Source organism: Harpia harpyja, chromosome 6 (genome assembly GCF_026419915.1).
Source record: "Harpia harpyja isolate bHarHar1 chromosome 6, bHarHar1 primary haplotype, whole genome shotgun sequence".
Taxonomy (NCBI): Eukaryota; Metazoa; Chordata; class Aves; order Accipitriformes; family Accipitridae; genus Harpia; species Harpia harpyja.
Genome location: NC_068945.1, coordinates 47,566,499 through 47,593,647, shown reverse-complemented (window position 1 = coordinate 47,593,647; position 27,149 = coordinate 47,566,499). Strand labels below are relative to the sequence as shown.

Here is a 27,149-nt window from a genome sequence, read left to right as displayed (position 1 = left end):
GGAGCCCCTGTGATGGAAGTTTTCAAAGTAACAACATAGTCATCTTATTGACTGGGTTGCCTGTGGGACAGACTGTCATGGTTTAACCCCAGCCAGCAACTAAGCACCACGCAGCTGCTCACTCACTACCCGCCCCCCCCGCAGTGGGATGGGGGAGAGAATCGGAAAAAAAGTAAAACTTGTGGGTTGATGTAAGAACAGTTTAATAGAACAGAAAGGAAGAAACTAATAATAATAGTAATAACAATACTAAAATGACAATAATAATAATAATAATAATAATAATAAAAAAGGATTGGAAAATACAAAACAAGTGATGCACAATGCAATTGCTCACCACCCACTGACTAATGCCCAGTTAGCTCCCAAGCAGCGAATCCCTCCCTGTCCAACTCCCCCCAGTTTATATACTAGACATAATGTCACATGGTATGGAATACCCCTTTGGCCAGTTTGGGTCAGCTGCCCTGGCTGTGTCCCCTCCCAACTTCTTGTGCCCCTCCAGCCTTCTTGCTGGCTGGGCACAAGAAGCTGAAAAATCCTTGACTTGGTCTAAACACTACTTTGCAACAACTGAAAACATCAGTGTGTTATCAACATTCTTCTCATACTGAACCCAAGACATAACACTATACCAGCTACTAGGAAGAAAATTAACTCTATCGCAGCTGAAACCAGGACACAGACAAAATTGATTGGGAAGCTACCTGTGCCTCCATCATTTCAGACACGCAGTCGGGCTTGGATCTAAGTGTGTGTTTTGCCAATGGATTTTATCCTCTTCTTAACAAAGCAAAATCATGTGTCTATAATGCTTTGTGGATTTCAGCTGTATAAAACCTGGTATTTCACCTTTTTTCTACCAGATTATGAGCTGTCATAAATTACTTATCTTTTGTTTCAATTTTGGGGACTAGAACTGGTCATGCTGGAATCAAAAAGTCTAGTAGAGGCCCATTGGAATTGTTGTGTGTAGTTCTGATCAAGTTTCAGAAGATGTCAAGAGAGATCAATGAAGCACTGTATTGGGTTTATGTGGCAAGGTTTTGGCAGCGGGGGTTGTTACAGGGGTGGCTTCTGTGAGAAGCTGCTAGAAGCTTCCCCTATGTCCAACAGAGCCAATGCCAGCCGGCTCTAAGATGGACCCACCACCGGCCAAGGGCGAGCCAATCAGCGATAGTAGTAGCGCCTCTGTGATAACATATTTAAGAAGGAAAAAAAGTTGCAGGACAGACAGAAATGGCAGCCAGAGAGAGGAGTGAGAACATGTGAGAGAAACAACTCTGCAGACACCCAGGTCAGTGAAGAAGGAGGGGGAGGAGGTGCTCCAGGCACCGGAGCAGAGGTTCCCCTGCAGCCCGTGGTGAAGACCATGGTGAGGCAGGCTGTCCCCCTGCAGCTCATGGAGGTCCACGGTGGAACAGATATCCACCTGCAGCCCGTGGAGGACCCCACGCTGGATCAGTGGGTGCCCGAAGGAGGCTGTGACCCTGTGGGAAGCCCATGCTGGAGCAGGCTCTTGGCAGGACCTGTGGCTCTGTGGAGAGAGGATCCCATGCTGGAGCAGGTTTTCTGGCTGGACTTGTGACCCCGTGGGGGACCCACGCTGGAGCAGTCTGTGCCTGAAGGACTGCAGCCCGTGGAAGGGACCCATGCTGGAGCAGTTCGTGAAGAACTGCAGCCCGTGGGAAGGACTCACATTGAAGAAGGTCGTAGAAGACTGTCTCCCGTGGGAGGGCCCCATGCTGGAGCAGGGAACAGTGATGAGTCCTGCCCCTGAAAAGGATGAAGTGGCAGAGAGAACATGTGATGAACTGACTGTAAACCCCCATTCCTCATCCCCCTGCGCCGCTGTGGTGGGTAGGTAGAGAATCTGGGAGTGAAGTTGTGCCCGGGAAGAAGGGAGGGGTGGAGGGAAGGTGTTTCAAGATTTGGTTTTATTTCTCATTACCCTACTCTTATTTGATTGGCAATACATTAAGTTAATTTTCCCCAAGTTGAGTCTGTTTTGCCTGTGACGGTAATTGGTTGAGTGATCTCTCCCTGTCCTTATCTCGACCCACAAGCCCTTTGTTATATTTTCTCTCCCTTGTCCAGCTGAGGGGGGGAGTGCTAGAATGGCTTTGGTGGGCACCTGGCATCCAGCCAGGGTCAACCCACCACAAGCATCTTGGAGAAAGAGTAGGAACAGCACAGTGGTGGTGTAAAGTGTGGTAAGTTGATGCTGAACTATTTGTGAGTCTGCCTGTGTAGGAGGAATTGTCCTGTTTAGCCAGCAGCAGAGCCCATCAGTCCCAGTTTCCTACTGGAGTAACTGTCAAGACCATGTTACATAAATTTCCTCTCTTCTAGTGTAGGAAGAGATTGCGCTTTTAGGAACAAGGGAAATCGTACCTTCCTACCATTTTTCCAATCTAGTCATAAAATTTTTAGACCAGTTTGGGATCTTTGAATGTGGTTTGCAGGACTGATTTTCAGTTCTTCTGAGCACCTGGATTTTCAAATTAAGTCTGTGGGAGTGGTAGAAATAAGCATGTCTGAATATCCATTCCCAGAGGTCCTTTACGTGTCAGTCATTACTTTTTTTTTCTTTGGAGTTTCTTTTTTGAAGACTAGTTATAACAAGACTGCTTTTCTGATGCAGAGCAGTGATGCTGTTTCATCAATAATTAAGTATTTAAAGCTGCATGATGTTGATGTGACCCAGTAGCCATTTTCCCAGAATGATGGACATTATTCTTGGGTTGTACTTGGAAACCAAAAAAATCTGCTAACCTTTCCTAAAGTTACTGCTGAAAATCTCCTAGCTCTGCCTTCAGATCTGTCCAGATTTCTTAACTGTGCTTTTCAAGACTTGAAAGATGATATTCCTCTGGGAGAGTTGCAAGCTCTCCAGCAAGTATCTCCGTTTTCATAATTTCATCATTTAGAAGATGTCACATTAGGTAAAGGCACATTAACAAATTATGAGGGGACATAAATTTAGCACATCATTTATAATACTACAGTAATAGCCTAGACATATGCTTCTGCCCTAAATGTGATGTAGCTTGTCTCTGGAGCATATATGTGAGTATCTGTTGCAGAGCAGTGGCAAATATTCTTTACATTAATGTACAAGCGTATCTGATTGTAATTTGTCTGTGTCCCAATTCCATAGATAACCAAATGACGTGTACAATCCAAGCCTGAACTTCTTATATGAGACTGTTTTTTCACACTGCTCTAACTCCTTTGGTTTTAGTGTCATGATGGCTTGGTTTGCATTCTAATGTTTGCCTGGTATAGTTGTCATCTTGAAGTGAGAAACAGTCATGTTCCTTCTGCTTCTATACTAGAGAGCACTGATAGCATAGGTGTGAGAATCTGTAGCATAGATAACACCAAAAAAAAAAAAGGGGGAGCACAGACTGTGAGGTAGGAGGAGTCTTAAAAATGCATAAAATACACAGTAAAACAAGGAGTAGCAAATGCTATTGCTACTTTCCTGAGTTCTGTTGGAGGGTATTTAGGAGTCACTCTTGGTTGAAGTGTTTATGGCTTTGGTTTGCAAGTGTGCTCAGGGATCTCACATTTCATGTTAACAAAGTTAATCCAGGTATGAAGTGTACTGCTTATAGAGAAGAGTGAAAACATAGGGTTAATGTCACCTGGGAAGGGAAGTGCATTGTAACTTGCCAGTTTTGTTCTCTCAGTCTGTTCTGAGCCACTTCCAAATCATCCAAACCCAAGAAAGATCTTCTTGCTTATGTTCTTAAAACCTCCATGAGCCAATCAAACTGCTTGTTTCCTTGGGTTGCTTCATAAAACTGCAATCTTGTCTTTTTCTATCTTAATTCCATGAGATAGTTTTAGGTTTTTTTCACTCTTAATAATGCCCAAACGTTTCAAATTTGGGATCTTCACATATTAATCACTGTATTGATAAACAGAGATTGTCCCTGCCCCAAGACTTCATAGTATATGGAAACAGGATGTGAATTATTATAAATGATGGCTGGACTGGAGGAAAGTAATTGATGATAATGAATGCAGAGGAATATAAATCACTCTCTGTGCATTTCAGTTCTTTCATTTTAGTTAATATATAGCTAGATAATCCTTTCTACTGAGCAGATTGGAATTGATAATCAACAGATTATTTCACAGGGATTGTAGAAAAGTGTATATTGAGAAGGCCCTCCAAAGGGAAGAGGGAGAAAGTCTGATGGATTTTTCAGAGATACGGTCTTGCCTTGTGGAGAAGGAAAAAGTGTAATAAAGGGTTGACTGAAACATTTCTTCGTAGAGGGGGCTTTTCAAAATGAGCAGCAGAGTTTGAATGTCTTGCTGGAGTTGAGACACTGCTATTAAAAAATATTCAATGCCCTTTTTTCAGAAGATACAGACCTTCACTGTCTTATTTTGACTAGAACCTGACTGGTGAAAATGGTGGCATATCCTGCACTCATTACTGAAGCCTCAGGATGGCCTGAATCACAACGTGGGCCTTGCAGTGGAGATCAGTAGAGAAACTCTAGTTCAGACAGATTTTGTGCTGCATTATAAGACAAAATTTGACATATGACATGGTTTTCTAGAGAAAAATTTTAAAACTTATATACTAAAAAATAATTTCTTGTCATCAAGCTCAGTAAGGAAATCACAAGTAAATAAAGGAGAAAGAATTATCCTGTTTGTTCAAGTTGCATTAGCAGAGAAGTTACAAAAGTAAGATTTGAAATAAAACAAAATTGTTGTGCCATAGAGCTTTGTCAAGGTATTATATTGGTTAATACTATCACCACTTCAAGAAATGGCTCTAAAAAAAAATCACTGGAAAATCTGTTTCTTAGACTATGTTGATTGTGGAGCTTTTTTCTTATTTTATAGTAATGCATGCCTCCAAAATGTGAGATTTTCATAGCCCAAAAGTAAATAAATACTCAAAAACTGTTTTGCAACAGTAAAAAGGTGACTCTGATTATACATTGCAATTACATTTGGTCTTCATGGAAATGAGTATGCAAAGGCTAAAATGTTCTGTATTTACTGATGTTAAATAGGATTCTGTGTAACTTCTGAATTTCCAAGTAGGAGGGTGCCATAGATGAAGGGACTGTTAGTCCTCAGCAACTGGTCTCCTAATTCCCTGCTGTTACTTCAGAAATCTGTGGGCCTCTGGTGTGGCTTTCTTAACTTCTTGCTAACTTAGTGCTGTGCCTGACATGACCTGGTGAGAAGGACAATGTCATATTGCATGCTCAGTGTGGGCCGAACTCCATTCACACTGAGCCTGAACTCAGTGAGTAAATTACTGGAGCAATCCCACTGGTTTTGTTGCAATTCAGAAAGGTGTCATTGGCTGCAAGTGACTTTGTAATCCTGCTCTATCCCTTTGAATAATGATCTTCTGTTCCTTACTAGAGCAAATCATCTTTATTTTTCTAGGAAAGAATAAAAAAAATGGTAATTATGCATTTATAATGTGGGCTTTTTTATGTAAAACCACTGAGATAGTGTTTCACAGAACTGTACTGGCAGCTTCCTAGAGAAGATTTAAAGAATGGGCAGGAAAGATGATTGATTATATCTGGGGAAAAATAATCCCAAACACCTTCAACAGGAAGAAGATTGATGGAAATCAGTAATGTTGAAAAACAGACCTATGGGCAATAACAGACAATTAGATATAAGTTTGTTGTGAAATATGGCAGCAAAAAGTCAAAGCAGTTTAGAACTGCAGCATATTTAGAGGCATCACAGCTAGAACAGAAGGTGATAATGCCCCTTTCTGAGAGCTGCTAACACTACAGCTAGAAAAAAATGCTACAGTGCTGGGCACTTCAGAACTAGAAAGATGCTAAAAAAAGTTCAGGAAAGTGCCATGGATAGCAACCGCTGTGGTGAAGAACCTGAAACTATTACCTTGGGAAGGAACAATAAAGACTGAAAATTATTTTTGATTATTGCAACTTGAAAAATGGGAATATGTTTTATTTGTGGTGGTGGTGGTTGTTGCTGTTTACCCCCCCTGGAAAATATAGCTTTATAGATACTGAAAAAATTGTTGATATAACAAAATTTTTATTTTTATCAAATGGAATTTTTATTTTTCTCCATTTATTGCTTCTTTATACTTTAATTTCCTTTAGAAACATATATGGTATTGTCCTGGTTTCAGCTGGGATAGAGTTGACTGTCTTCCTAGTAGCTGGTACAGTGCTATGTTTTGAGTTCAGAGTGAAGAATGTTGATAACACTGATGTTTTCAGTTGTTGCTCAGTAGTGTTTAGACTAATGTCAAGGATTTTTCAGCTTCTCATGCCCAGCCAGCGAGAAAGCTGGAGGGGCACAAGAAGTTGGCACAGGACACAGCCAGGGCACCTGACCCAAACTGGCCAACGGTGTATTCCATACCATGTGACGTCCCATCTAGTATAGGAACTGGGAGGTGGGGGCGGGGAATCGCCGCTCAGGGGACTGGCTGGGTGTCGGTCGGCGGGTGGTGAGCAATTGCACTGCGGATCATTTGTACATTCCAATCCTTTCATTATTGCTGTTGTCATTTTATTAGTGTTATCATTATCATTATTGGTTTCTTCTTTTCTGTTCTATTAAACCATTCTTATCTCAACCCACGGGTTTTGCTTCTTTTGCCGATTTTCTCCCCCATCCCACTGGGGGGGGGGGGGGAGTGAGTGAGCGGCTGCGTGGTGTTTAGTTGCTGGCTGGGGTTAAACCACGACAGGTATTATTACATTAACAGAAATTACATTGATACATGGTAATTTTATTTGTTATGTTACCATTTTATATTTTGTGCAGTGGTTTTATATTATCAGAAAAAGGGCGGAATTCAGTGGCTGAAGGAAAGGTACTTAGTGATGTTTAGGTACTTTTGGGGAGGTCATTCTGCCTCCAGCTATGGCTCCCCAAAGGTATGGCTCTCCTGTTGCTCCAGTGCCACACCTGCCAGGGCAGAGTCAGTACTGCAGGTGCTGCTGGGCCCATAGGAGAGTAGGCGCTTGCCGCACCTTCAGCAGCTCTGGATGTCCATTTTGTGTGACTGAATGCTACGTAAATGTCGTGGTTTAACCCCAGCCAGCAACTAAGCACCATGCAGCCGCTCACTCACTGCCCCCCCACCCAGTGGGATGGGGGAGAAAATCGGGAAAAGAAGTAAAACTCATGGGTTGAGATAAGAATGGTTTAATAGAACAGAAAAGAAGAAACCAATAATGATAATGATAACACTAATAAAATGACAACATTAATAATAAAAGGATTGGAATATACAAATGATGCGCAGTGCAATTGCTCACCACCCGCCAACCGACACCCAGCTAGTCCCTGAGCAGTGATCCCCCCCCCCCCCTCCCCCCAGTTTATGTACTGGGCATGACGTCACATGGTATGGAATACCCCGTTGGCCACTTTGGCTCAGGTGCCCTGGCTGTGTCCTGTGCCAACTTCTTGTGCCCCTCCAGCTTTCTCGCTGGCTGGGCCTGAGAAGCTGAAAAATCCTTGACTTTAGACTAAACACTACTTAGCAACAACTGAAAACATCAGTGTTATCCACATTCTTCTCATACTGAACTCAAAACATAGCACTGTACCAGCTACTAGGAAGATAATCAACTCTATCCCAGCTGAAACCAGGACAGTAAAGCATTTAAATAAAATAATTTCAATTTCTTCATATTGTTTTCTTTCTCAATTTCTGTTCTTAAAGAAGATGGCAAAAAAACCCTCTTGAAAGAGCAGAAATTGCCTCTATTTCTGATAGAAATCCAGCAAAATCATATAAAGATACAAGAAGTAAGAAAGGTAAAGAATGAAATATAGAATCAAAGGAGATTAGCTAGGATCTCTCAGAATCAAGGAGGATCTTGATAACCGCTAGGACAGCTTTTGAGACCGCCTGCCTTCTCAGAGTATCAACCTGTATGTTAGCTGCTCAGTTGTCATGTGGAAGAAATACTGGAATTAAATGACTGTTTCATGTTTCACTTGATACTGTTATGATAAGCTCAGAGCATGCCAGCCAAAGCAGACTTCAAAGGTGGATTTACTACTGCATTAAGGTGACCAGAGGATCCTTAATTAGACCTGAGGCAGGAATCTCCCATTGCTGGGCATGCAGAGGGATGTAATTGTAGATATGGAAGGAGTTTTGAGCTCTCTGTGCGGTTATAGGACTTGGTGTATAAATTCAGGAGAACTGGTTTTCTTGGTTGTTCCTGAGGCTATTAAGTGCCTAAAATTGCTATATTTCAAACTAAGATGATGTAAGATAGTCTGGATCCTGATCTAAGTGACAGAAAAGATGAGGCTAGCCACCTCATCTACAGTTGCCCTTGCCTTTTCACCTGTGATAAATCTGGAATATTGTTCACTGATTCTTCAACAAGTGTTTCTGGATGACTGGAAGTGGCCACACTAGCGGTATTAGTGTATCTGTAATAGCCTAATGTATTGGAGGGGAGGAGATTGTAACAGTGTTACAAGGACCTTAGTGATCAAGGTAGGAATTGAGAAAAGGATTTTATGGGCATGGAGATCAGATCACATACTTGGTTGAGACACAGCCATTCAGAGTTATTGTTATACAGCATACTTGTCATATTTAGATACTTCTTTCCTTTCCCCCTTTCCTCCTACCCCACCTACTAGGTAAGACTGTCAATTTAAGAACACCAGTTTTATGGAAATGCCCTCCAAAAAAGCTGGATAGCATCAATGAGGAAAAAAGTGTTCTGAGAAAGGAATGAATCACTGAGAAACAAACTGTTCTCTCTCTCTGTGTATGCATCTTATGTACACTTCAGTTCTCTATGTGAGCGTACCCTTGAACGTTTGGTCCTCTTTTCTTTAGAGGGAATTAAGGTTGTGTCCTAGTTTCAGCTGGGATAGAGTTAACTGTCTTCCTAGTAGCTGGTACAGTGCTGTGTTTTGAGTTCAGTATGCGAAGAATGTTGATAAGACACTGATGTTTTCAGTTGTTGCTCAGTAGTGTTTAGACTAATGTCAAGGATTTTTCAGCTTCTCATGCCCAGCCAGCGAGAAAGCTGGAGGGGCACAAGAAGTTGGCACAGGACACAGCCAGGGCACCTGAGCCAAAGTGGCCAACGGGGTATTCCATACCATGTGACGTCATGCCCAGTACATAAACTGGGGGGAGGGGGGGGGGGGGATCACTGCTCAGGGACTAGCTGGGTGTCGGTTGGCGGGTGGTGAGCAATTGCACTGCGCATCACTTGTACATTCCAATCCTTTTATCATTACTGCTGTCATTTTATTAGTGTTATCATTATCATTATTGGTTTCTTCTTTTCTGTTCTATTAAACCATTCTTATCTCAACCCACGAGTTTTACTTCTTTTCCTGATTTTCTCCCCCATCCCACTGGGTGGGGGGGGAGTGAGTGAGCAGCTGAGTGGTGCTTAGTTGCTGGCTGGGGTTAAACCACGACAGGTTGATATTGATTATTTTTTTTTAGTGCCTAAAGTAAAGATAGTAAATGAACAGTAGTAGTTTATAAACTTGTTTTCTTTCAAGTCTTGAGGCAAAATGATTATAATAGAAATTATTTGGACTAAATAGCAATCTGAACTGTGTACTTCACACCAAAGGAGTGATATCTGTTAAATATCTTTAACAGAACAGTATTCTTCCAGCCCAAGAAATCTTTCCATGGATGAGGACTGGGGAAGAGGGATAAAAGGTGATGAAAATTCAAATGTCTTTACAAATTTTGCTACATGAAATGCCATTAATGCAAGGAAGAAATATTTAAATTGATTTAACAACAACAAAAAAGCATCAAGATGTATGATAAATTGTGACAAGGTGCACAACTGAAATATAAAAATGCAAAGGGTATTGTACCAAAATGCACTGTTACTCTATTAAAAAAGTTTTCATGTACATGACAACAACTGGAAAAGCACTTGTTATGTTTTTGTGTTTTGTAATGTGCAGCATAAGCTTTTTATATAATCAGTATATATCAGACTGTACAATATCAAAGGATGAATATTATTTAGGATTATTTTTACTTACTTTCATTCACAGTCTGTTCATATTACTTTATGTAACTACACCAGACTTTAGAGATCTGCAATGCAGCATACAATTATTTAAGGTGCTGGTAGATCACTCAGCATCAACTCCCATTGACGTCTTCTCAGCTTCAAGAAGCTTCTCAGCTTCAAGAAGAACTGTAAAATGCTATATGTCCCCAGTCAGAATCACTGTGATGAGCAAGGCTAGGAAGCCGTTGAGCAGGTGTTTTTGGAAGTTTCAACCTCTCTTTCAATCCTCTTCCAAACAAACAAGCAGAAGCGTATTTGTTTAATAAATTCTCAGTTTCTATGTCTTTCATACTTTTTGTGGTTGAACAAATACTGTTGTACGGCAGGCATGTTTGTAGGACGTATACAAATACAATCGTCTCCTGCATGTGCACACTTGTGGCTCTTGAACAGCACTTGAGCAACACTTGTGGTTCTGCAGAAGGAGTAGAACAGTATTAATGAGTTAAAACAGGAATCTGGAATGGGGAGAACTTGTCAGGCAAGCTGATTATTTGATCTCTCTTCATAAATCTAACAGTTTTCACTTGATGAAATGATCAAAGCCATTTTCTGCAGCACTGACATTATTTTGATCAGGTTAATAATCTGGGATATCAAAGATTCGTAGTACATGACCTCAGACCCCCAAATGTGATTGCTTAAGCTTAATTGTCAAATTTCACAGAAATTTTACCTTTCTCTGTGTGTGTTCGTGCATATAAGCGCATACACATGATACAGGTATTTGCAGATATTGTGAGCATGTTGCTATTGAAAGACTATTCTTCAAAAATACTAACCAGGACCTGAACTTGGACTTTTCATTGATGAATTTAAAGAGTTTTTCAAGTCAGACAAAGTACTGAGAAAATATGTCTGGTTTATAAATTGTGCAAAAATGGGTAAGGGTCTGGTGAGACATTAAGCTGTGAGCCAGTTTAGGGTTCTAGTTGTTTATATACTTGCTGTTGTCTTTTGCGTCTCAATATGAGACTCTTGCAGATAAATTCTAACTGCTTTCTCAGCTAGCTCTGCAGAAACAAGAGTGAAGACTGTGCCACAGAACTGTGATATTACTCTACAGATGTTTTGTCATGTGAAAAAGACTGCACGTGGAAGTAGGATGAGGAAAAGGGAATCCTGCCGTCTAATCTTCATCACCTTACTTAGTCAAGGTGAAAGGCTAATCTGTTCAGGTGGCCTATGAAGTCTGGGAAAGATTTGGTGTCTTCTAGAAGGTGATTCAATATGGAGAGTCTAGCCTCCTTAATATAAGCCTTACACTGGTATGTAAACTCAGACATTATGGAAAATCTACAGTGTATGACTGAAAGGACTATAACCTGCTTAACTCATTCAGTGAATAAGCTGGTGAAAACTTGTTAAAATGGCTATGTGTCATTTGGCCAGAAACAGAGAAGACATGTATTTCCCCTGTACAAAAGTAAAAATTTGAGACTGGGGGGCAGGGCTTGTTGGGCGGGAAGCTGTTCAGGTTTATAGGTAATGGAAGGGATAATGAAGTAGTAAAATAAGATAAATGCTAGAATGTCCTGGACCAGTCATACCTATAAATGGTATTGGTCAAATAGAAAAGATGGATGCACTCAAGCCACATGAATTTGAAGGCATTTAAATGCAGGGCAATGCATGAAGAAAAGAGTGTCCAATAAGGTGCTTTGTCTAGGTAGGCTAAAGACATCATTGAGTATATAAATGTAGTATTAATTAAAACAGCAAAGAGATATTACCTCTGTATATGTTAGTGAGAGTAATATTGAAACAGTGTATTCCATTTTGAGTCCTGCAGTTAAATAGTTCAGAGAAAGAAAAAGTTTAAGAGCTGGAAAGTATATCTTATGATGGGAAACATAAGGAGCTCACTGAAGCTGGTTGACAGCCGGCTGAACATGAGCCAGCAGTGTGCCCAGGTGGCCAAGAAGGCCAGTCGCATCCTAGCCTGTATCAGGAACAGTGTGGCCAGCAGGAACAGGGAGGTGGTTGTTCCCCTGTACTCGGCACTGGTGAGGCCGCACCTCGAGTACTGTGTTCAGTTTTGGGCCCCTCACTGCAGGAAAGACATTGAGCTGCTAGACCGTGTCCAGAGAAGGGCAACCAAGTTGGTGAGGGGCCTGGAGCACAAGTCTTATGAGGAGCGGATGAAGGATCTGGGGCTGTTCAGTCTAGAAAAGAGGAGGCTGAGGGGAGACCTTATCGCTCTCTACAACTACCTGAAAGGGGGTTGTAGTGAGGTGGGTGTTGGTCTCTTCTGTCAGGTGTCTGGAGATAGGACAAGAGGAAATGGCCTCAAGTTGAGGCAAGGGAGATTTAGGTTAGATATTAGGAAAAATTTTTTTACTGAGAGGGTTGTCAAACATTGGAATGGGCTGCCCAGGGAAGTGGTTGAGTCACCATCCCTGGAGGTATTCAAAAAGCGAGTGGACAGGGTACTCCAGGGCATGGTTTAGGGGGCATGGTTAATGGTTGGACTCGATGATCTTGAAGGTCTTTTCCAACCGAAATGATTCTATGATTCTATGATTCTATGAAGAGAAGCTCAAGAGGTGATTTGAACTAGTCTGTGTGTCTCTTCTCAGGAAGAGAAGATATCCTTTGTAGAACAAAAGATATTACAATACTCAATAGCTAAAACTGGTTCTGGACAAATTCAGGGAGAAAAATTTTGTTTACCATTAGTATTATCTAAGGTATGAAAAGTTCAGCAAATAATGTAGATAGTTCCACTGCTGAATACTGTCAGCCAAGTCTGGAGATTTTTCTAGCTGAATGCTTTAGAGCACTAGTCATGTGGTAGCTGTTGAACAAAAAGATGATCTCTGCACCTGGGAATTCAGAAACTAAGCAGAAAACAAAAGAAAATAGAATTCACCAGTTCAACCTAAAGGTATGGGTTTGAATTAGAAACTTCTGGGTGATGTAAGGTATACTGTACAGGAGATAATACCAGGTGTTAGTAATAAGTTCTAGATTTTCTTTAAAATCAATAGATTACAGCTCAGAACAGGAACTGAATGAAAAAAGTTATATAAACCTTTTCATTTTACAAAATATCCGACACTGGCTGGTGAAAGAGGAGCATGATCAGACATGAAGGAAAAATGTTCTGATTGTGTAGGCTCTCTAAATAAAGCACACACTGGTAGGGTTCCTTTACTGAATCCTCCTTCACTGAATACAAGCAGAGCTCTGTTGTAACAAGTGGATCATCACTTCCAGAGCTCTTCCATAATCTCTTAAACTGGGCTCACTATACACCTAGCAAAAGAAAAGTGTGTCTGGCTTCATTCTGCAGCTTCAAAAAATCTAAAAAAAAGAGTCCCTTTTCACTACTGAGGTTTTTGTTTTTCTTGACAAGTGGTGAAGCAGCAGTTTTTGAAAACTTCTGTTGGGGCTCATTTCTTTTTAAGTTCTCATTACTGATTTTTTTTTTTAGTCTTTTCAGCAAGAACAGAGTAGAATTGCTGCTCTTAAGATGTTAGCAGGACTGGGCACTCTCCACTTCACAGGCTGGTGGTTGGGAAGCTGTCCTTGGTCTGCCTGACAGGAGATGACGGTTGAAGTAGCCATGGAATATCAGTATCTCACTTGTTGCATACTTTATAGAAAAAGTGGTAGGCTATTCACTGAACCATGTCACCTTTGAAAGTGACAGCTGCAGCTGTGTTTTGTGGAAAGCCCTGTTCTGTTGGACTGGAAATGCTCTTACAGTTCAAACCCCTTGATGGACTTTAATGGGAATCAGAACTCAGGTGTGATTTTAATAGAGGTTTAGTTTGACAAAGATGCTGAGCTGTTTAAGCCTGTCAAGGATGAGACAGTCCTAGGCAAAAGCAGAAATGGGGCTCTAGGCAGCGGGGAACTGTAATACTGCTGCAGAGGTAAGAAGGAAATACATGTTTTCTTCATGCTTTCTGGTTTAGGCTTAAAAATAAATTCCACTTGAGACACCAAAAAGCAGATTAGATCCTGCCATTTTGGTTAAGGTAGGTAAAACAATAGGAGGTATGTCATAAAGAACACACAGTGGGAATAAGATGCATCAGGTGATCAAAGAGTTTTTTTTTCTTTTTCTCTCTGGATGTATAAAATTTAATAGGAATTAGGAAATCCATGGAAGAATCTACAAGAAGTCCTCAGAAAAGGCATATTTTAACTGATACGGTGCACAGCTAAGTGTAAGGAGTATGTATTTGACTTTTTCAGTGTGATAGAATTACATATGACTAGTCATTCACAAAACCAGTGCCTAAGTCATGTGGAAACATCATGGAGGTGAAAATATTATGATTCTAAAACTCCACTGCTTCTCTTGTAGTTTCATCCAGCTTGACACTGAACATTATCAAAAGCATCCAATCTTATTAATTCTGTTACTTGTGTGGGCTTTATTGATCAAATGTCTATGGAATTAAACACAGTCAGTTAGGGAGGACAATGAATTAGTTACTTGATATCCCAAGATGCTGATTTCTTCCTGGAATATGCTGATTAACTGCCACCCACTCCCCAGTTACCAGCAAGAGCTCAGAAGGCTGTTTCCATCCAGAACATCCTCAGTACCCTGCTGGATAGGGCCATAACGTGGATAGGGCTATAACATGGGGAACCGCTGTACAAAATATTAATGTGACTTGACAAGAAATTAGTAATGTAATTGCTTTCTAGTGATCTAGTTTCTATTCAGGAAAATTGGAACCATGAAGTGCTGCTTTAATATGCTGCCAGGTATTAACTGTCCAGTCATGAAAGTATAGCATTTGGTCACAAATTGTGTCATCATAATCTATCCTGGCCATACTAAAATGCAAGGAAAAAACCCCAGAAGCTGGAAAAGGAAACAATTGAGCACTAGATCAGTGAGGAGAATTAACATACTTTGAAAATGCTGCCAAGCCAGGTTCTCATTGCACTTAGTATCTGTGCTCATGGGCAGAAGTCGTTGTTTTCTGTGACATTACTTCCTATATGAATGTTAGTGAAGGGAGAATCAGATTAATTGTATATAGCCCATGGAGTTCCTGTCCTAGCTCCTCAAATGGAGATCTGCAGTGACAAGCAGGCCATGTTTACATGTAGAGGTTTGGACAGTTGTGCTCCTGTTCCATCTGTGCTCTCAGACAGCTGGGTGCAGGCCAGCAGCACGTGTTATCATAGTGCTAATCCTAAAATAATAAACCAGGTAACATGGTTCTGTAGTTTTTGGACTGGAGCTGGCTTATATCCAGCCAGCTCAGACCTCAAGTGAACAAGTAATGGCATCTGCTTATGTGGATATGCTTGTACAATCACACAGGATTTTGTGCAGCTTCTCATTCCCAGGATGTACATACTTGATATTACCTTTGCTTTCTTTCCATCTGTTGTAGAATTTAGGGGGCAAAGGTAGGGTTGCAAAAAAAAAAAAAAAAAGTCATTCACTGATATTGTGCTGACAGAAACTGAGCTAATCCTAAACTTTTTATTTTTATGCATTGTACTTGATGTTATGTATGGTGCATTTTATCTCAATACCAGCTCTTTATCATTCTTTCTTTCTCTTAGTGGAGGAGAAGGAGGAGGAGAGAGATCAATAAGCCCTTGGTTATCTTGGATTGTCAACGAGCAGCATATTTCTAGCTCAAATTATTTCGATAGATGTTCTTCTGGGAGATGGCACTTGAATATGTGCACATAAAGACTGCAGATTTTGTTTCTTTTTTTCTTTTTAAAAATTGCCTGTTGGTAAGGTTTCTTCAACTGAGGCTGATAGAATTGGTGATGACTAAAGAGGCAGTTTAATCAAGGCACATAACACAGCTGCTTGCTTTCTTCTTCTCTAACGTGTGGATACAAAGTAGTTTTTCTCAACCAGCATTAAACTCTGACCTCCTGTGAGAAATTGTGGCTTTCGGCCTTGGGTCTCTTCTGATCAGCAAGAGCTGTCACGACTGGGCCTTGTTGATGACCGTAAAGTGATGACCTCAACATGGAAAAAGAGTTTTTTTAAAAGGAGTAAAAGAACAAAAATAAGCAGGCAACCAAATAACAGTACAATATGTGAGCTGGCTTACAATCTACTCTACATACCCACCATGAAGGTAAACAGAGTCATCTCAGGAGCAGCAAGGTAGAAGAAAGCTTTCTGGGTGTTTATTGCTTGACGTCCTGTCCCAAACAGAAGGAGGGAGTGGGCTAGAGCAGTGGGATGATGCAGTGCCATGTTGCAGGGGGGTCGTGACACTTGTCTGGGGGCTGAACCAGGGCTGAGGAGGAAGCAAGTTGCACCAGATGTTGGGCTGCTGCAGATTCCCCAGCGTCAGCTCGAGGAGCCAGTGGCACTGAGGCTCAATGCATGAGCTGCAGTCTGATACATAACACTGGGACAGAGCTAGCAGGATGGAGCTCAAGTACAGTGGGAACAGTTTGGAACGTATGGGTTTACTTAGCACTTGCCAAGGGAAGAATCTGTGGGGCACAGTAAGTAGCTTAAGGAGTTTAATCCAGAGTTAGCTAAAGGTGGTTGGTAAGCTTGAAATGCTTGATAGTACAGCAGCCAGCAAATAGCATTTGCTAAATTAGGTATTTATGTTTTGGTGAATGTCATATTTCTTAAGCAAATTATTTGACATGCTTTTCTCAAGACTTGCTTTCAGTACAGTATTTGTGCAGAATATGTTGTTTATTTGTCCAGATGCAGCCTATACTGGTGAACATCAACCTGTGCCTGATGTATAGCAAAGCATGCTACCTGCTGCCCGTGGGGTTTTCTGGTAGAACCGGAACATTTTGAAAATACAGAGCTTGCGGGCAGCAAGACAAGGAGCAAATGATGAGGCTATTGGGTAGCTGACCAGCTAATTCTTGATAGCTATTTCAGAACCAGAACAAGTTCCCTCAACACTAAACTGAACAAAAATTGAGCTTATGCCTTACAGTAAGCAAGAGCTAAGCAAAATTATTTCAAAATAGATGGTAATGAACTTGAGATGACCAGAGAAGGGTGAATAGGATGGTGAAAAGTTAGGCCATGTTTATAAATGAAGACAGATTAAAGGGATTTAGATAATTTAATTTAGAGAGAACAGTAAAGGGTGAGATCATAAAATTAGTTAAAAACCATGATGGGTTCAGCTGAGACTGGAAAACTCTTCTCCTTGGTCTAAGCTTATAATAAAAGAAGTAGTGGACATTCAGTGAAACTGTTTTGTAGTAAATTTAGCATAAATACTTTTGAAGAAGATTTGTCTTTGAATGAAATATCTAATGAGTATAATTCATTTCAATGAGAAAATTTAGTCAAATAATATTAATAGGATTTCAAGGGAAAGGCAATGGATCTGTGAAGAACTACAGCAAAGGCAGTTAAACCAAGATTAGTTCTAGAATAGTTAAGCAAAACTGGGTGGCAGGGCAAAGCCTTCTGAATTATGATGGTTATGCACAAGTAAAAGAAATCTCTAATAAAATCAGATGATTGGTCGTGCTCAGTATTTTCCTTTCTTTTAAAATGGAATGCATATTCCCAGGTGTTGGCAGAATAGTTAATGAGACCATGCTTTTTTTCTCTCTTTCTCTCTATGTAGTTAAATGCAAATACACACACTATGGTCTTGGAATTTCATAATTTTCCACTGTGAACTGGACTAAAAATTTCATTCCAGAGGCAAGAAGGGTCAATAAAACTACAGAGGGACTTGGAAGACCCCTGCTGCATATGATCACAGGTAGTGAGTGCCCTGATAGCCAGAGACCTGCTGCATTGGATTGCCAGCATTAAATACATACTTTATTTATTTTTTGTGAAATAAACCAATGCAAGATCAAGACTGGTTTTGTTGAGATATAAAGTTGTTGACAGTGCACAGTTTAAACTGACAAAAATGGTTTTAGGCAAGTGATTATACCAAAATACCATCAGAACTGGGATCCTTCTAGAAATCCAAAGAACGTGTATTTCTGGGTGTTGAAAGGTTTTGAGTAATGATGGAGCTATGAACAGCAGACACAAAACTTGAAAGAAAGGTCACTACTAATTTCAAATTAGTATTTCAAACTTCACAAGAAAATTGTCTCTAAGTAAGGAAAGTAAAAGTGCTCTGAGTTCATATTTTCTGGTTTGAATTACGCTGCATTTGAGACAGAGCTAATAAAGTAAATTGACAAATGACAGTCTTTTAGCCTCACCTTTGCAATAGTGATCAACTAACTCTGCTGTTATAGGATTTATAAATAATATATAAGAAATAATCAATCTAGTCAAAAGCAAAGATGCGAACTATCTGCAGCAAATCTTTATAGGTAAGGAAGCAATCCTATTCAAATGATCTCGTTATTTTACAATAATGTTCCCCAAATTGCAAATCCTTTAAGAAATACAGATTAAAGGATATAATTGACATTTATGATGCATGACTTGTACTATAAAAGAAGTATCCTTTTTACAAAGATGGGCCAGATTTCTAGGGTGTTTAACAATTTCTTAGTACCTTTATATTCTTTGGTAGGTGGGAGTGATCAATAACGTGTAGGATAGGGCCCCTGTTGGGGTTGTAATTCTAATATCAGTTTGTACTGTGGACCCCCAATTAACCCAATTTTCAGATGCAGAAACCCTATGAGCTGAACTACTGTTCACATTGGTCTTTTTGTAACACTCTGTACATTGGTATTACTGGACAAAAAATTCAGCCAGGCACAAGCAGTTTATTGAAGTGTCAGGTCCAATATGCCTATTAATGTTTAGTTTGTATGCAGACATTGACCGTGTCTCTACTGGGACTTTAAAAGAGTGTTGAAGAACTAAGCATCTGCTTGCCATTTGTGCCCTGCAAGTGATATGTGCATCATATGGCTGTTTTTACTAGATATGTTTTTTTCCCTTCTGCACCTGAGCAATTTGGATAATCTTTTTCCTACACTTTTTTCTCTCCTGTAGAAACATATTCATAGAGGATGTTTCATGGATTTTATTTATTTGTGTGGTTTCATACTTATACCTCTTGTTAAGATAACCATGTTGTTGGTTCCACAAGCCTGTAGTGGATACCTCGAATTACAGTACAAATGAAACAACACGGGTTTTTTTGACAGAAGCCTTCACAATGCAAGTAGGGAGATTTTCTTCCCTCGCAGAAAATTAATTCTGAGGTCTATATGAAAGCTTTTTCATGAAGTTGAGTTATTAATTTTAAATGTGATTTTTCCCTGATGTTATTCTTTGGAATTTATAACATTCACTGAAAATTCATTTTTTAACTTGGCTTGAAGGGGGTTTAAACCCACACTCCTTAACACTGTTATTTCTGACATTATTGCACAGTTGGATCTAAGAGGAGGCAGTAGATACATATTTCATGTGTTTTCTATTCTAGCTTGAGAAAATCTGAAAGCTGTTGTCAGAGAAGACAGAAGTACTACAAGACTCAGGTTAACATACTTACTTACCCTAAGGCATCCCAATTAAGGAAAGTTACTGTCCCCATTATGAAAGTCATTGCCAATGAGTGCTGCTGGACTTAAATGTGTTCACTGGGAGACATCCTGATTAAGCAGATCTCCTGAGTGTGTATCCTAATTAAATAGTGCATCTAATAATAGATGTTGCAACAGGTCACTGGCTGGGTGACAGGATATTCCTGCTAAGTAGGAACCTTGGAATTTTGTTTATTCATTTATTAGGAATTACTGAGCACAGGGAAAAAGAAAATCACCCTATATAAAGAATTCTGAATTTCTCAGAAAATATTCCAATTACTTTACTGGGTTTAATGCATTCACAGAACTTTTAAAAGAAATTAGAAAGAAGCTTCCAAATTTGTGATTAATTATGTCATAGACTAGTAATAACAATTTTAGCCAAGCAAATTGACACAAATTGGTGAATCAACAGTAATAGACATGGTTGTCAATAGATGGGTAGAAATGATTGCTTTTACTGATACTACATGTTGGGAAATGATGAATAAGTGATATGTCTCAGGTAGTAAAATCTTGCTTTCATATATTGATAGAATTGCAAAGTAAAATTTCATGAAAGAAAAAGTATTGGACATTTAGAGCAAGATATAAAGAAATCTCTGTGTTCTGCAACTTTCACTGGATGTCACAACTGTCTGTTACTGCCAGCTCCTGAGCAGCAAGGGAGAGTACAATCTAGATGCTACCAGGAGGCTGAGAGCAGCCAGGAGCAACACCAGCCCTGGTGGGCTGGGGAGAGGTTTCTGAGGGGCCGATGGGGATCGTGCAGGGTTCCCTGTCCCTTCCTATGCTGCTGAGTAGGCTGAAGTCAAACCTGACATCAAAGACCTGTTTGTAGGGGTGAGTTGTTTAAAAACTCTCTTTCTATACTGCTTTACCTGATCACTTTGAGTTTTCTCTGTATAAAAGGCTAATCATGTGTCATGGTTTAACCCCAGCCAGCAACTAAGCACCACGCAGCTGCTCACTCACTTCCCCCCCCACCCAGTGGGATGGGGGAGAGAATCGGGGAAAGAAAAAAAGTAAAACTCATGGGTTGAGATAAGAACAGTTTAATTAGACAAAAAGGAAGAAAATAATAATGATAATAATAAAATGACAATAATAATAATAATAATAATAATAATAATAATAATAAAAGAATTAGAATGTACAAAACAAGTGATGCACAATGCAGTTGCTTACCACTCGCTGACTGATGCCCAGTCTGTTCCTGAGCAGCGATCCCCCCAGCCCTGCTCCCCCCCAGTTTATATACTGGGCATGATGTCACATGGTATGGAATACCCCTTTGGCCAGTTTAGGTCAGCTGCCCTGGCTGTGTCCCCTCCCAACTTATGCCCCTCCAGCCTTCTTGCTGGCTGGCATGAGAAGCTGAAAAATCCTTGACTTGGTCTAAACACTACTTTGCAACAACTGAAAACATCAGTGTGTTATCAACATTCTTCTCATACCGAACTCAAAAACATAACACTATACCAGCTATTAGGAAGAAAATTAACTCCATCCCAGCTGAAACCAGGACATTATCAAAGGTTCATTTCTAATGATCTTGGCCTTTTTGAGTCTGAAACTTACAGTCTTTTTGTATAACCCTGTTATATGGAGAAATTTTTGATAGATCTACTCAAGGCTCTGCCTCATGAGGCAGGAAGGGGGGATGTCTCTTCACATTCCCAGAGCTCACACTTAGAACAGTTGTCTGGAAAACAAGCAAGTGGAAACAGGAGAGAAGAGGGAAGATAGAAGTTGTAAAAGCATTTCAAAGACAGAATGTAATGGAAAAATTTAAAAAAAAATTAAATATTGAAATGTAGAAGTGTTTTGAAGTAAAAAAAACCCCCAAAGTGCAACAAAAGTGAATGATGAGCAATAGATGAAAAAAAAAAAGTCCCAACATCAAGCATATATCTTGTGAGCATTAGAAATTACTAAAAATGAAGGACTCCTAACTGTAAAGTGCATGTTTGCAAATGAAACCACCTACCTTCTGCTAGAGCTGCTTGCCATTGTTTGCAGAAGTTGGAGAAACAGCACAGTTTCCTCGCTCAGCCTGGCTACATCTTTTCTTAGAATCCCACAGGCCTCTATTCTTCTCCATGCTGCTTGTGCTTCTGATATCCTCTGCTTGTTCAGAAAACTATAAAATTATTCTACTTTGAATACATTTTTCCTCAGTACTATTTTTCAGGTTTTAAGGAGTGTACCTAGATATCTCAAATCTTCTTTCTGTTGTAAAGAAGTCTTTTTAATGGGTTCAGAAACAAGGTTTCAGAGTGTTACTTAGGATATGTAATAAAAAGGAAGTTTCCAAATCGTCACATATTTAATAACCAGTTGTGAAAGGAAGACTGAGATGTAATGATCAAGAGGGGAAGAGCATTTCATGCATAGTATGCAATGTCAACAGCTATGTAGTAACACTTTTAATTTTTACCGTTTTGTCATCCTACATGTGCTTTCCTTCTCAAGATCACTCTTAATCTCTTTTATGTGGATTTATGGGTCTGTTTCAAGAATTGTCCCTTGCAATATTGATATCAAATATTCATGAACTGAAGAAGCATCCTTAACTTCTAGGATTCTCACCTTGCTGATAAAAAAAAAAACCCAGAAATGAAGAGTTTTAAAAATCATCCATATTATCAGACATTGTGTATTGTCATTTCTCCCCTCCTCGTATTCAGGTGGTAAGGGAGATTAAGAAGCAGCAGTATTCTAAGCATGAGAATTGTCAAAGTTGGCCCTCATACCCGCATGTGCAGCTTTAAATATAAACATGCTGCGTTTTTCACCTTTCTTGTCACATATACATGAGAGCAAATAATTGTATGTACATAACTATAGCTGAGGAAAAACTGGTCTTATAGAGGTATTATGTATATTTGTCTACCATACAAGGTGCCTTTGTGTGTCTAACATTAGGTCACTATGTCTTGCTGCTTCTATGATTATTCTTATGAAACTATTTCACACTTTATTACATGCTTTTCATGCAATCTTTCCTGAAATTCAACTTACTCCGTTACTGCTAGAATTATGTGTTGGACCATTCAGCACAATGCCTACAGTTCCTCCCTCTGTAATTCCAGACTGCTGAAATAACCACACCTGTTGTCACCATCAGTAGGATCGCTGGAGAATTTATAGTGATTTACCTTAACCTTAATGTTTGGAAAATACATTTTTTTTTCTTTAAAGAAAATCACTCAGAACCCAAATTGAGAATTTAGAGTCAATTGAGGATTAGATACGATGCTGATTTAAAGACTGATTCAGATGCAGAATCCAGTCTAAGATTCAGATTCAAGTTTTTGTTTTGGGTTGGGTTCAGGTTCTGGTATCTTTCAGTGCTCAAATTCACTGTTATGTAGCTGGTAAGTATAAGCATTTAATCCATATTGACTACAGTTGCAGCTAAGGCCCAGATTCTTCCCACCTCATTTTAGGTATCCTTACCTGTCTACATGTGAGAGAGAGAGGGAGAGAATTGTTGAGATTTTGGGTGGCTTGAGATGCCTGTGGACAAAGTCTCTCATTTTTATATGGGCAATGATGAGACAAGAATGATTAAGGTCTTGGTGTAGGCATCTACTTCGTTACATAAAGGTAGACTGGATGCTCTTTGGGACTGTGGAAACAAAGGAGCATTTAGTCTGCATCATTTCAAAGGAGTAAAAGAGAAGTGAAGAAGTGAAGACAGAAGTAGAAGGGTATCTGATGGGCAGATGTACATGTTTTATTGGCTTGAGAACATGAGTAAACAAATTGCCCAACATTTGGTGAAATATGCCATAGATGCAATGCAAAATCATTTTTCCGAGTTATGTTAGTTATGCAGTTGAGCTAAGAATGTCTATGTGGTATTTGAAATGCGGGTAGATAGACTAATTGCTCATTCTGTTCTCTTATTCTCGAGTTTCCTTCCTACCAATTAGTTGAGCTATACACACTTAGCTCTTTTATGAACTAAAATTTTCATGCTGTTGATATCTTTCTGCTTTCATAGGTGTCTTGAATGTGGCCTATTGTACTGTTGTTTTACTAAAACAAGGCAGGAAGGCTATTGTGTTTTAGTTATTTCTTTTAGTTTATTCTTTTACAGGCTAAGATAAAGAAAACTGATTATGATGTCCAAGGAGTTCCCTTTTTAGCTGACATAAAAAGGGAATTTCCTTGTTGTCCTGGTAGGTCTATGCATCATATACTACATGTGGTGGGAAACAGGGTGAAGTGTGCATTGTTGATACAGGTTTGATCCTCTGCTGAGAACTACATTCTACATGAAAATGAATAAAAAATGCAGTTGAAAAGGTATGGATTAAAGTCTATTAAAATATTATTTTCTAGAAATGTGAGTCTGTGGGTGTAGTGAGCAATTAGGCTGAGAAAATTCAAAGGATAGGTTACAGTGTAAATTTTATTACCCTTTTAGCCTGCAGAGATAAGCAGAAAATCTTCTCATGTGCTTTTCTTTTTTTCCCCTAAAAGGACAGAATTTTGTGCTCAGTACAGAAGAACATCCTGTAGTTCACAATGTGATGAGGCATTCCCTGAAATGCTCTTAATTTAAGTGCTACTGGTTTGAGAATCAACAGAACATCTTTATTAGAGTATCTAAAGTAGCCAAATTAAATTTAAATCTTTGATCAACCCATCTTTAATCTGATCATTTCTCTAATAGAAAATCTAACATTTAATCATAGAGGCTTACATTAAAGTATTAAATACCAGAGCATTCTACTGATCTTTTCTATGCGGCTTTGAAGAATGGTAATCTTGCTTCTTTTGTAACTGTCATCAGAGAACTTTTGTTAGCTTCCTTGTCTCCATAAAGCAGGCAATTTGTCCATGAATCTTTGTGCACAAAAATTAGCTGCCTTTTCTGAACTTTTTAATCTTATGGACTACTTTGTAGCCCAAAAATAGAGCTAGAATTTAATAATGACAATTTTTTAAATGGCAGACGTTAGGAGTGACTAGAAGAAATTATTCTTTACCAATGAATTCTTGGTAAAGTATTCTAAAGTAATAAAAGAATAAAGGAAAAGGGCTGTGGGAGAGGATTACAATTTCTTTGTGGATGGATGTTTATTATCTGCGCAGAGAAAAATGTTGCAAGGCAGGGGTGCTGTTAAACACAGAAGTGTCACACCAAGTTGCATTCCACTAGCAGGAAGAAAGGGCACAATCACCTTTCCCTGCTCCTTGGAGACCTGAACACACGTCCTCTTTCAGCTGTTGCTGGGCCAGCTAGGAGGGTTATAAGCCCAGCTACCTGGGTCAGTCTTCCCCTTCATCCTCTCATGTAACAAACTCAGCTGCTCATGGTATTGTGTCTGGATCGTAGTAAACTCAGATTGAGCTGGGCTAGTGCAAGTAATGTAAATAGTAGTTTACTATTACCTGAGTTACGACTACAGAAGCTTTTGTAGCTTGGATCGTGCTTTTGGATTGGGTTATTATTATGGTGCCACTGCAGAAACAGCGGCACTGGCAGATTGGAAAAGGCAGTGTACATGCAAGGGGTGCCCGTGGGGGTGACTGCAGGTGGTGATCCCCTCCGCTGGAGTGGAGCAGGCTGTGTGGTCGCTGCTATGGTGCCATGGTACTTCTGGGTCCCCGGAACATAGATTCAGATTTCTTTGGGTTACCCGCCTCCTCCTGGATATGTACGTGCTTTCAAGGTTCTTCTTGTCTTACTGCATTTCAAATGTTTCTGACATCAAAATGTGTAGCTAATGGTATGAAGATAATCACTGGAGAATTTGAAGCCGTGGGTAGAAGAGGTATGTCTAAGTCACTTTGGTATAAGTCAGTGTCATTTTCAGTAATATTTTAATGAGACCTTGCTATTATGAATGACAATAATATTAAGGAATGTTGTGTTATGTAGCATTTCTGGTGGGACTTTCTTTATACTTAAGTCTTTCTATCTGAACCATGTCACTTTTATAAGTTTCTAAATCCCAACCAGGAAAGAAGAGTAGAAGGTGAATTTCTTATCAGTTGTAGTGCTGGTTATATCTAATGTTTTTTCTCTCCTCTTCCTTCTCCCACTCTCTGCTTTAGAAGTATCAGTTCCCCAGGGGTGTGCTTTCTGTTAATAGTGTTGAAAGAATGAAGTAGGCTCTAGAGATGAGTTCAGATACTAATTTAGAGGGTAGCATAAACTGTTTCTAGTCCAATTTTTGAACTTTGTATTTTCCGTGTCTCCTACACATTCTAGAATGATTGGGATAGAAAGAACTACAGGAAGTTATTTAGTCCATCTCACCCACAGCAAGATTGACAAGACCTGTAATACTTCAAGGTAGATTTTTGTTTCTGCTCTTAGATACCTCCAGTGACAGGTGTGACACAGCACCCCCAAGCACTCTGCTTGAGTGTTTTAGCTGCCCTGGTTCTATGGATGCTTTTCCTGTTTGTAACCTGAATCTTTCTTGCTGCAATTTAATCTCATTACTTTGTGCCCTTTATCCCATGTGTGTAGAGAACATATTCATGTCTTTTGTCTAAGATATTTCATATAACATTGCATTTCCTCTGTTACTTATTATTGTGAATTAGCAGATAGGTGAAAGCTTTTTAAGTGTGACTAATTTGACTGGAGGATTATTGACTTAAATGTGAGAAGAAAAGAACAGTGGGCAAGATATATGCTAAAGCCAGGAGACTTATATGTCCATTTAATGATAAGAAATGCCAGTGGAAACATAAGATACTGCTGTCTGCCAGAAGCCTGCATGATAACAAATGCTATTAAGAGTGTCTTGCACTTGACCCAAGTAATTTGCTGGGAACAAGGGCGAAGCAGTACAAATGTGTAGTCATCAAGGTGTCCTGGTTTCAGCTGGGATAGAGTTAATTGTCTTCCTAGTAGCTGGTACAGTGCTATGTTTTGAGTTTAGTATGTGAAGAATGTTGATAACACTGATGTTTTCAGTTGTTGCTCAGTAGTGTTTAGACTAATGTCAAGGATTTTTCAGCTTCTCATGCCCAGCCAGCGAGAAAGCTGGAGGGGCACAAGAAGTTGGCACAGGACACAGCCAGGGCACCTGACCCAAACTGGCCAACGGGGTATTCCATACCATGTGACGTCCCATCTAGTATAGGAACAGGGAAGTGGGGGCGGGGATTCGCCGCTGGGGGACTGGCTGGGTGTTGGTTGGTGGGTGGTGAGCAATTGCACTGCGGATCATTTGTACATTCCAATCCTTTCATTATTGCTGTTGTCATTTTATTAGTGTTATCATTATCATTATTAGTTTCTTCTTTTCTGTTCTATTAAACCATTCTTATCTCAACCCACGGGTTTTGCTTCTTTTCCCGATTTTCTCCCCCATCCCACTGGGGGGGGGGGGGGGAGTGAGTGAGCGGCTGCGTGGTGTTTAGTTGCTGGCTGGGGTTAAACCACGACACAAGGGAAAGAGAGTTTTTGGTTTTGTGGTTATTACAACAGCTAAATATGTGGATCAAATAAGTAGCTGATGTTAAGAAAACAAAACAGTTGTGATCTCCACATTTGTTAATAAATGAATATATCTGTACTTGGTTATTGTGAGATGTTGTTCAAATGATAAAGTGTTCTACTACCACCCCCACCAGGAGAAG

The 27,149-nt window shown here is 39.8% G+C and overlaps 1 protein-coding gene across 2 annotated transcripts in view; it reads left to right on the top strand.

Annotated features, from left to right (window-relative positions):
- GRM8 (glutamate metabotropic receptor 8) overlaps positions 1-27,149 on the top strand; it is a 364,871-nt gene that overhangs the window by 99,882 nt on the left and 237,840 nt on the right. The gene's annotated exons all lie outside the window — the stretch shown is intronic.